This window comes from Nerophis lumbriciformis, linkage group LG25 (genome assembly GCF_033978685.3).
Source record: "Nerophis lumbriciformis linkage group LG25, RoL_Nlum_v2.1, whole genome shotgun sequence".
Classification (NCBI taxonomy): Eukaryota; Metazoa; Chordata; class Actinopteri; order Syngnathiformes; family Syngnathidae; genus Nerophis; species Nerophis lumbriciformis.
Window position 1 is genome coordinate 7762380 of NC_084572.2, and position 12621 is coordinate 7775000.

The 12621-nt window shown below is 35.2% G+C and overlaps 1 protein-coding gene across 1 annotated transcript in view; it reads left to right on the forward strand.

Moving 5' to 3' along the window:
• The first annotated feature begins 329 nt into the window (after positions 1 to 329).
• The window catches only part of LOC133621987 (monocarboxylate transporter 2), a 63010-nt gene continuing 50718 nt past the window's right edge, over positions 330 to 12621 (forward strand). Inside the window, exon 1 of the mRNA XM_061984487.1 lies at positions 330 to 456. The gene's annotated coding sequence lies outside the window, so the exon portion shown is untranslated. The remainder of the gene's footprint in view (positions 457 to 12621) is intronic.

The following is a 12621-nucleotide window of genomic DNA, read 5'->3' on the forward strand; positions in this document are numbered from 1 at the left end:
TGCACAATCGGAATAAGCGCCAAAATCCCCGAACACACACACAGAAAAGGAACTACAAGTTTGCTTACAAGGAATGTTTACAAAAATTAAAAAAATATACCCATCCATAAAAACCCCAGTTGTGTGCATTTGATAACAACAACAACAACGGAAGCGGTTCATTTGAACGACTCTTTTGAAAAGAACGGCTCCTTCGCGTAAGTCCCACACGTCCTATCCTCCGGCTGTGAAATAGCAGTGCGGTAGCCCCGCCCACTGCAGAGCCTCTGCGGTGACGTCACGCCACTCAGGAAATTCAAACAGTGCCACACTACTGTACTTACACACACACACACACACACACACACACACTAATACACACACTAACACACGCACACACACAGAGCGGCATCTTTCTCCTCCAAGGTCGCGGCGCCGGGACGGGCACAGACGCACCTTTTATTCCCCCTTTTGAAGGTACTGTAACATTTCTTATACCACGCGTGTTCGTGACTTTTATGCCACGATGACACTGAGCGACTTTGGGCGTGTTTGTTTGATCCACACGTGGAGGACAATCATGAAAGATGACCCGTTGAAGTCGTACCTTAGCGTGCTGCGTTCACGTGTTGCTGGGACTCCCCCCCCCCTACCCCACTCGCCCATCAGCTCATGTGCAATATTCGTTAATTAATTGATGCTATTTCTGGCAGCGGGTGCGTGACGGACGCCGGTCGAGTCCAGTAGGCCCTGGCTATTTACAAACTGGCTTTATCCGGTCCCTGTCCTTACATCAGCAGCATCACGTGGTTACGTCACTCCATTTAACCACGACATGTGAATTAACCACCATCATGAGCTTGATAGTCATATGCTACTTGTACTTGCAAAACTACTTTAAACATTCTTACAGTTTGTCCTTGGAAATTCTGTCTTTTCCCCCCTGCTTTGGACAGATAACTTTTTAAAGCATGTAATGATGATTTTTTTTTGACCATTTTAAAACACTTCCTTGTGGTCTACATAACATGTAATATGTCGTTGTGGCTTGTGCAGCCCTTTGAGACACTTGTGATTTAGGGATATATAAGTAAACATTGATTGATTGATGTAATGGTGCTTCTTCAAGCAGCTTTCTGACCAATCAGTTTTACACTGTCTTGCTTATGTGCCTCCACTTTGACTGTGTCTCCTCCCCCGTCAGCCATGTTTTTAGTGCTTCCATGTACAGTGGTGGTCAAAAGTGTACATACACTTGTAAAGAACATCATGTCATGGCTGTCTTGAGTTTCCAATCATTTCTACAACTCTTTATTTTTTTGTGATTGGAGAACATACCGTATTTTCCGCACCATAATCCGCCCTGGGTTATAAGCCGCGCCTTCAATGAACGGCATATTTCAAAACTTTGTCCACCTATAAGCCGCCCCGTGTTATAAGCCGCATCTAACTGCGCTAAAGGAATGTCAAAAAAACAGTCAGATAGGTCAGTCAAACTTTAATAATATATTAAAAACCAGCGTGATGTGGGCGCGCATGGAGTCGTATATCAACATGGACGGAGCTGCGTGAAAAAAGCCACCCGACCTCTTCGCGTAAACTTACCTTAACCACTCGCTCATCTTTTCTTCATCCATCCATCCCTTCGAGTTAGCTTTTATGATGACGCCGGCTGGAAAGGTCTCTTTTGGCAAGGTCTTCCTTTTGAATATCACCATGGGTGGAAGTTTCTGGCCATTAGCATGGCAAGCTAGAACCACAGTGAAGGATGACTTCTCATTCCCTGTGGTGCGAATATTCACCGTACGTGCTCCCGTTGTATCCACAGTGCGGTTCACAGGAATATCAAAAGTCAGTGGAACCTCGTCCATGTTGATAATGTTCTCTGGCCGGATCTTTTTTTCAGCTATCTTGTTTTTACAATATGCACGGAAAGTAGCCAGCTTTTCTTGAAAGTCTTTAGGCAGTTGCTGTGAAATAGTAGTCCGTGTGCGGATGGAGAGATTGCGTCTTTTCATGAACCGGAAACCTGTCGCTTAGTAGGAGCCATTTTGTGGTCTTTACAGATGTAAACACACAAAGGAAATGAAACGTAATATCCGCGCGCTTCTTCTTCTTCTACGGGGGCGGGTGGTTGCTTACAGTAGAAGAAGAAGCGCTTCCTCTTCTATGGGGGCGGGTGCTTACCTTGGCGGTTGCTTGCGTAGAAGAAGAAGCACTTCCTCTTCTACGGGGAAAAAAGATGGCGGCTGTTTACCGTAGTTGCGAGACCGAAACTTTATGAAAATGAATCTTAATATTAATCCATATATAAAGCGCACCGGGTTATAAGCCGCACTGTCCGCTTTTGAGTAAATTTGTGGTTTTTAGGTGCGGCTAATAGTGCGGAAAATACGGTACTCCTCCTTTTTCTTTGTCCCATTTACTCTCTGTAAAGCAGCAGTTCCATTGGCAGCAAAACAGGCCCAGAGCATAATACTACCACCACCATGCTTGGCGGTAGGCCTGGTGTTCCTGGGATTAAAGGCCTCACATTTTCTCCTCCAAACATATTGCTGGCTATTGTGGCCAAACAGCTCCATTTTTGTTTCATCTGACCACAGAACTTTCCTCCAGAAGGTCTTATCTTAGTCCGTGTGACGTCAGAACCAAACTTCATGATTGTTTTTTTGTGACCAACAAAGTATGTGTTTCAATCACTCTATCACAAAAATAATAATAATAAGAGTTGCAGAAATGATTGGGCACTCAAGACAGCCATGACATTATGTTCTTTACAAGTGTACGTAAACTTTTGACCACCACTGTAAGTTTGAACTACACGCCACTTTGTATTAGAAATGGCAAACAGCGGAGGATGCATGTGCATGTACGAGCCAGTCTGCCCCACAACGAGAGGATAGAGGAAAAATAAGATTATTGACTACATCATCGCGCAAAGCACTATGGTGATAATGTCAATAATAAACGTCACAAATGTGGCAAATTCAATTCGCCTTGTATGAAGTAGGGCAAGATTGTTTTATAAACATTCCCGCCATGCCTCCACGGTTTGATTTCACATTTTCGGGACTTACGTAGATCCCAAATAAAGAAAAACAGGTACTGATAGGTAGGAAAAAGTTGTTTTTGCATAATAGGTCCCCTTTAAAGCACGACAAATTGAAGGAAGCGGGCGCTATTTTGCTGTATTGTGTGTAGGGATGTAACGATAAACAGTATATTGATGAACAGTATAATGATAAACAATAATAACGATAAACAGTATAACGATAAACAGTATATTGATGAACAGTATAATGATAAACAATAATAACGATAAACAGTATAACGATAAACAGTATAATGATGAACAGTATAATGATAAACAATAATAACGATAAACAGTATAACGATAAACAGTATAATGATAAACAGTATAAGGATAAACAGTATAACGATAAACAGTATAACGAAAAACAGTATAAGGATTAACTGTATAAGGATTAACTGTATAAGGATAAACAATAATAATGATAAACAGTATAAGGATGAACAGTATAAGGATGAACAGTATAACGATAAACAGTATAATGATAAACAATAATAATGATAAACAGTATAACGATGAACGGTATAAGGATGTACACTATAAGGATGAACAGTATAAGGATGAACAGTATAACGATAAACAATAATAATGATAAACAGTATAAGAATGAACAATATAATGATAAACAGTATAACTACAAACAGTATAACAATAAACAATAATAACGATAAACAGTATAACGATGAACAGTATAACGATGAACAGTATAACGATAAACAATAATAATGATAAACAGTATAACGATGAACGGTATAAGGATGAACAGTTTAAGGATGAACAGTATAACAATAAACAATAATAATGATAAACAGTATAAGGATGAACAATATAATGATAAACAGTATAACTACAAACAGTATAACAATAAACAATAATAACGATAAACAGTATAACGATGAACAGTATAACGATAAACAGTATAATGATAAATAATAATAATGATAAACAGTATAACGATGAACGGTATAAGGATGTACAGTATAAGGATGAACAGTATAAGGATGAACAGTATAACGATAAACAATAATAATGATAAACAGTATAAGGATGAACAATATAATGATAAACAGTACAACTACAAACAGTATAACGATGAACAGTATAAGGATGAACAGTATAAGGATGAACAGTATAAGGATGAACAGTATAAGGATAAACCGCGGTAAATTGCCCGTGTACCGTTTAAAATAAAAATAAATATCGTAAAACCTCGTAAAAATACTCCTTACAAATGAAAAGGGAAGAAGATAAACATATTTAATGAATTAAAGTATATTGTGTGTCAAAAAACTATTTTATATATTTTTTTAGGTAAAACCTGTTTTTTTTTTAGCACAATCAAAGATACTGTGATAATATTGAATACTCTGATAATATTGATTACCCTGATAATGTTGATTACCCTGATAATATTGATTACTCTGATAATGTTGATTACCCTGATAATGTTGATTACTCTGATAATATTGATTACCCTGATAATGTTGATTACCCTGATAATGTTGATTACCCTGATAAAGTTGATTACCCTGATAATGTTGATTACCCTGATAATGTTGATTACCCTGATAATATTGATTACCCTGATCATTTTGTTCACAATAACCCTGATATGAAATGTTCATATTGTTGCAAGCCTAATTGTGTGCATTAAAGCTGTATAAAGTAGTCCAATAAGTCAACATATGCAACATTTCAGCTCTGTGTTACACTTGGTTGTTTCCAACATCAAACAAACAGAAGAAGTCTGGAGCTAAAGTCATAGAGAAGTTTCTTAAGCGCAAAAAATATGACTAAAGTGGGGAAGCTGAATATTCATTATAGTTTAATTGTATTGACGGTTTAGTCAGGAAACATATTCATTGTTCATTTAGTTTATTTTAACACAACTTAATACAAATATATTTTTTGGTCAGTTATTTATGAGTCCCTTTTTAATGCAGTATATTAGATTAGTACTTATTTTTCTAACACGCCTGACCTAAGCCTAAAGTTTTATGTTTGAAATAAATAATCATCTTTGTGATTGACACATGCTTTCATATCATTTGACAAGGTTGTAAACTGTAAGTAAGTTCTACGACAGGTCTGGACTACAGGCAGGCCAGTCTAGTCTTTTACTATGAAGCCACGCTGTTGTAACACCTGGCTTGTCATTGTCTTGCTGAAATAAGCAGGGGCGTCCATGATGGCAACATATGTTGCTCCAAAAGCTGTATGTACCTTGCAGCATTAATGGTGCCTTCACAGATGTGTAAGTTACCCATGTCTTGGCCACTAATACACCCCCATACCATCACACATGCTGCTTAGTACACTTTCACCCTAGAACAGTCCGGATGGTTCTTTTCCTCTTTGTTCCAGAGGACACGACATCCACAGTTTCCAAAAACAATTTGAAACGTGGACTCATCAGACCACAGAACACTTTTGTACTTTGTATCAGTCCATCTTCAGCCGGCATTTCTGGGTGTTGTTGATAAAATGGCTTTGACTTTGCATAGTAGAATTTTAACTTGCACTCACAGATGTAGCGACCAACTGTAGTTACTGACAGTGGTTTCCTGAAGTGTTCCTGAGCCCATGTGGTGATATCCTTTACACACTGATGTGGCTTTTTGATGCAGTACCGCCTGAGGGATCCAAGGTGTGTAGTATCATGACTTACGTGCAGTGATTTCTCCAGATTCTCTGAACCTTTTGATATTACGGAGTGTCAGACCACAGAACACTTTTCTACTTTGTATCAGTCCATCTTCAGCCGGATTTCTGGGTGTTGTTGATAAAATGGCTTTGACTTTGCATAGTAGAATTTTAACTTGCACTCACAGATGTAGCGACCAACTGTAGTTACTGACAGTGGTTTCCTGAAGTGTTCCTGAGCCCATGTGGTGATATCCTTTACACACTGATATCGCTTTTTGATGCAGTACTGCCTGAGGGATCCAAGGTGTGTAGTATCATGACTTACGTGCAGTGATTTCTCCAGATTCTCTGAAACTTTTGATGATATTACGGAGCGTAGATGGCGAAATCCCTAAATTCCTTGCAATAGCTGGTTGAGAAATGTTGTTCTTAAACAATTTGTTCAGGCATTTGTTGACAAAGTGGTGACCCTCGCCCCGTCCTTGTTTGTGAATGACTGAGCATTTCATGGACGCTGCTTTTATACCCAATCATGGCACCCACCTGTTCCCAATTAGCCTGTTCACCTGTGGGATGTTCCAAATAAGTCTTTGACGAGCATTCCTCAACTTTTCTCAGTCTTTTTTGCCACTTGTGCCAGCTTTTTTTGAAACATGTTGCAGGCATCAAATTCCAAATGAGCTAATATTTGCAAAAAATAACCACGTTTTTTAGTTCCAACATGAAATATCTTGTCTTTGTAGTCTATTCAATTGAATATAAGTTTGTCTTTTTATTTACCATTTACACAACGTGGCAGCTTCATGTTTGAGAGGGCCCCGGGGCCCTCTGTAGTGGAAAAAGCTGGGCCCCAAGGTGAGGAAGGTTGAGAATCCCTGCTGTAGGCGTCAAAGCAATTACTGTAATATTTAATAATAGTAACTTTGGACACCCCCCCGGTTTAAGGGTGAGTCGCACCACACACATGAACGGTCGCCATGGTTACAGTGGTATGTTTAACCGTACACACGGTCATGGCGTCCCGTAGGGGCCTCTGTAGTCATAAACATATCCACGTTGTTGCGGATCAGCAGGGGGGCAGGTCATGCGGCTTGCCAGCAGAAATGGCTGACGTTCGTATTTTTATGGCTTTTTATCAAAAACCGAACATAGGTTTAGGATGGAAATGTAAAATAGTTGTTGTCACGTTCCTGCTAAGTGCCAGGATGACGGCGCTCTTGCTCCCGATGACCTATTGTTCTTAACAGATAGTCGATCTTAAGATATTTATAGAGTCCACCGACTGTCAGCTCCTGTGTGTTTTTATTATTAGAAAGTACTTAAATGTATAATAGACTGTATTTATATTATTCACATGTGAATAATGCTGTATAATAGACTGTATTTATATTATTCACATGTGAATAATGTTGTATAATTGACTGTATTTATGTTATTCACATGTGAATAATGCTGTATAATAGACTGTATTTATATTATTCACATGTGAATAATGCTGTATAATAGACTGTATTTATATTATTTACATGCGAATAATGCTGTATAATAGACTGTATTTATATTATTTACATGTGAATAATGCTGTATAATAGACTGTATTTATATTATTCACATGTGAATAATACTGTATAATAGACTGTATTTATATTATTCACATGTGAATAATGCTGTATAATAGACTGTATTTATATTTTTCACATGTGAATAATGCTGTATAATAGACTGTATTTATATTTTTCCACATGTGAATAATGCTGTATAATAGACTATTTATATTATTCACATGTGAATAATGCTGTATAATAGACTGTATTTATATTATTCACATGTGAATAATGCTGTATAATAGACTGTATTTATATTATTCACATGTGAATAATGCTGTATAATAGCCTGTATTTATATTATTCACATGTGAATAATGCTGTATAATAGACTGTATTTATATTATTTACATGCGAATAATGCTGTATAATAGACTGTATTTATATTATTTACATGTGAATAATGCTGTATAATAGACTGTATTTATATTATTCACATGTGAATAATGCTGTATAATAGACTGTATTTATATTTTTCACATATGAATAATGCTGTATAATAGACTGTATTTATATTATTCACATGTGAATAATGCTGTATAATAGACTGTATTTATATTATTCACATGTGAATAATACTGTATAATAGACTATATTATTCACATGTGAATAATGCTGTATAATAGACTGTATTTATATTAGCCACATGTGAATAATGCTGTATAATAGACTGTATTTATATTATTCACATGTGAATAATGCTGTATAATAGACTGTATTTATATTATTCACATGTGAATAATGCTGTATAATAGACTGTATTTATATTATTCACATGTGAATAATGCTGTATAATACTGTATATATATTATTCACATGTGAATAATGCTGTATAATAGACTATTTATATTATTCACATGTGAATAATGCTGTATAATAGACTGTATTTATGTTATTCACATGTGAATGATGCTGTATAATAGACTGTATTTATGTTATTCACATGTGAATAATGCTGTATGATAGACTGTATTTATGTTATTCACATGTAAAAAATACCTAAGTGTTTATTGTCTATTGTGAGCGAACTGTGGTGCTGAATTTCCCCCAAGGATCAATAAAGTACTTTCTATTCTATTCTATTCTATTCTATTTTAGTTGTGGCTCAGGTTTCAAGAACAGGGCTTTGTTTTCCCTTCGGTCCTCCTGCAGGACTTTTTGTTATGAATACAAATAAGCAACGTACAAACACATCCAACTATGAATAAGCACTTCCAGGAAGCCTTAAGTACATTTTTTTTAATGTATATGACTTTCCCCCAAAACAAACCACTAAAGCGAGACTATGGTTTATAAAAAAAAATGGCTTTGATGTCCTCGTAAAGCATGAAAGCACAAAAGGTTTAATTTTTTAGTGAGGTCCCTCCGAACACGTCCCTAGAATAACCACGCAAAGAAGCGGTCGGCAGAAGGGGAGGGGAGGGGGGTGGTCAGCTTTTTGAGCACATCACTTCTGATATGTAGCCTTTCTCGCTTTACTGGCCAAGACCCAACCTCCGGGCTGATGATTTTAGCTTGTCCTGAAGAATTTGGAGCTAATCCTCCTTTGTCATTGTCCCATTGACTCTCTGTAAATAAAGCAGCAGTTCCATTGGCAGCAAAACAGGCCCAGAGCATAATACTAGCACCACCATGCTTGACGGTAGGCATGGTGTTCCTGGGACTTCTCCTACCAAACATATTGCTGGGTATTTTTGTTTCGTCTGACCACAGAACTTTCCTCCAGAAGATCTTATCTTTGTCCATGTGATGTCAGATGAAACACAAATGGTTTTATATCGCTCTATGAGTAGGTACGTGACACTTTTTTTTTGCAAAAACCTAAGAAAAAGCTTTGCAATGGAGAGTGCTATGATTTTTTTAAGTTAAAAAATGAATTGCTTTTTTGTCCATCAAGTGAACTTCAAAACAACATACAGTAGCTCCCTTATTATTTGTCATAAATGCATGAAGTTAAAGATAGATGTAATGGTTAAGTAACCCAAAGAAAATCACTTAAAAAGAAAATGTTGAATTTTTGATGATTTAATTATGTTGAGTACAATTACCTGGACAATAGCACTTTAACGTCCATATTTCCTGGAATTTTCAACAAAGGCAATCTAAAAACAATCTTATTTGCATGAAAAAACAAAAACCGAGCGAATAACTGCGTATTATACTATGATGCTATCTAACCATAGTGGAGGTTTTTTTCAGAATGAAATGTTACACAACGCCTCTAAAAAACATTAAAAAAATTTACAGACTGACTAAATATTTGAGGATTTTAAAGACATACATTAGGGTTGTACGGTATACCAGTACTAGTATAGTATCGCGGTACTAATGAATCATATTCGGTACTATACTCTGTTTGAAAAGTACCAGTTCCCAATTATTTGTATTTATTTTTTTTAACGGGCATGACGGCGCGTCGTCACGTGGTGACATTGCTAGTTTTACGAGCAGAGGAGCATGTTCGGCAGCGCACGCACACAGAGTACTTACAATGTAGACAGAAAAGGGAGAATGGACGCATTTTGGTGTACAAAGTAAAGATAAAGGTGAAGTTATAACACTGAAACACTCTCAGGAAGAGGTGCCTTTAAGACACTACTTCTAAATCGCTAACTCTGGCCTCCGTGGCGACAAATAAAGTAAGTTTCTTACAAGTATCATTATCACTGGAGGACGAGGAATAGCTAAACATGCTTCACTACACACAATAGCTCACCGGCGTCACAATGTAAACAAATGCCAAGGCTGGATCTACACCTGACATCCATTGTAATGATACCAAGTACAGCAGTCGATACTACTATGATTACATCGATATTTTTTATCGTCACAAAATCTTTTTTCCTTTAAAAAAAATGTATATTATGTTTATAAAGTCAGTAAATACGTCCCTGGACACATGAGGACTTTGAATATGACCAATGTATGATCCTGTAACTACTTGGTATCGGATCGATACCTAAATGTGTGGTATCATCCAAAACTAATGTAAAGTATCAAAGAAGAGAAGAATAAGTGATTATTACATTTGAACAGAAGTGTAGATAGAACATGTTAAAACAGAAAATAAGCAGATATTAACAGTAAATGAACAAGTAGATTAATAATCCATTTTGACAGTTTGTCCCTCATAAAGTGTACAAAATAATAGGTGTATAAATGACACAATATGTTACTGCATAGACTAATTAGGAGTCTTTGTTTGTTTAATTAATACTAAAAGACAAGTTGTCTTGTATGTTCACTATTTTATTTAAGGACTAAATTACAATAATAAACATATGTTTCATGTACACTAACATTTTCTGTTCAAATAAAGTGATATAATGACATTTTTTGTAGTCCCCTTTGTTTAGAAAAGTATCTAAATACATTTTGGTACCAGTACAACCCTAACAGACATATATACAAAGGCCATACTTGCCAACCCTCCCGAATTTTTCCGGGAGACTCCCGAAATTCAGCGCCTCTCCCGAAAACCTCCCGGGACAAATATTCTCCCGAAAATCTCCCGATTTTCAGCCGGAGCTGGAAGCCACGCCCCCTCCAGCTCCATGCTGACCTGAGTGAGGACAGCCTTTTTTTTCCACGACGGGAGGACAACAGGGTGACAAGAACTAAATCATCCAGACTAGAGATAAATTGTATTATTATGTTTATCTTACCTAAAAATAAATATATTTATTAATAAAAAATAAAAATAAAAATAAATACATGTTTACTATATTTTGCTAAAAACATCAAAATTAATTGTATTTTTATTTGTATTTTTTCCTGACTCCTTATTACATCCAGCCATAGAATTACACATTATATATATAAATGGATACATACATATATATATATATATATATATATATATATATATATATATATATATATATATATATATATATATATATATATATATATATATATATACTGTATATATATGTATTCATCCATTTATATATAATATATGTATGTATATATATATATATGTGTGTATATATATATATACATATATATATATATATATATATATATATATATATATGTATGTATATATATATATATATATATATATATATTGATTATATATTGATATATGATTTTTTTCCCACACATACATATATTGCGCTCTACTACGGTATCGAGCACTATTTTTTGGATAACCTTATTAAGACATATATATATATATATATATGTATGTGTATATATATACATACATATATATACATACATATATTATATATATATATATATATATATATATATATATATATATAAGTATGTATCCATTTATATATAATATATGTATGTATATATATATATTTATATATATATTTGTGTTTTTTCCTGACTGCTTATTACATCCAGCCATAGAATTACACATTAAAATAAACATATTTGAAATAATTGATTTTAAATTATCATACCCCACTGGGGTGAGTTTTTCCTTGCCCTTATGTGGGCTATACCGAGGATGTCGTTGTGGCTTGTGCAGCCCTTTGAGACACTTGTGATTTAGGGCTATATAAATAAACATTGATTGATTGATTGATTGATAATAATTCATTTAAAATGACCATATTTAAATATTAAAATAATTGCTTGTTTATCAACAACTTTAGCATTTTATTCATTACATTTTGAAACTCTCAGAAGCCAAGTTATGTTATATTCCTTAATATTTATTTATGCAAGTTTGAAGTATCAATTATCTAAACACAGTTTTGTTTTCATATTTTCAGGATGTAGATATATATATATATATATAAAGTTAAAGTTAAAGTACCAATGATTGTCACACACACACTAGGTGTGGCGAGATTATTCTCTGCATTTGACCCATCACCCTTGATCACCCCCTGGGAGGTGAGGGGAGCAGTGGGCAGCAGCGGTGGCCGCGCCCGGGAATCATTTTATATATATATATATATATATATATATATATATATATATATATATATACGTATATATATATATACGTATATATGTATGTATATATGTATATATATGTATATATATATATATATATATATATATATATATATATATATATATATATATGTATATGTATGTATATATATATATATATATATATATGTATGTATGTGTGAAATACTTGACTTGGTGAATTCTAGCTGTCAATATACTCCTCCCCTCTTAACCACGCCCCACCCCCGACCACGCCCCCACCCCCACCTCCCGAAATCGGAGGTCTCAAGGTTGGCAAGTATGACAAAGGCTAGTATATATAATATATACGATCTGGTGACGTCAAATTTCCCGTGTTGAATTTCCCGTCGTCTTAGTACA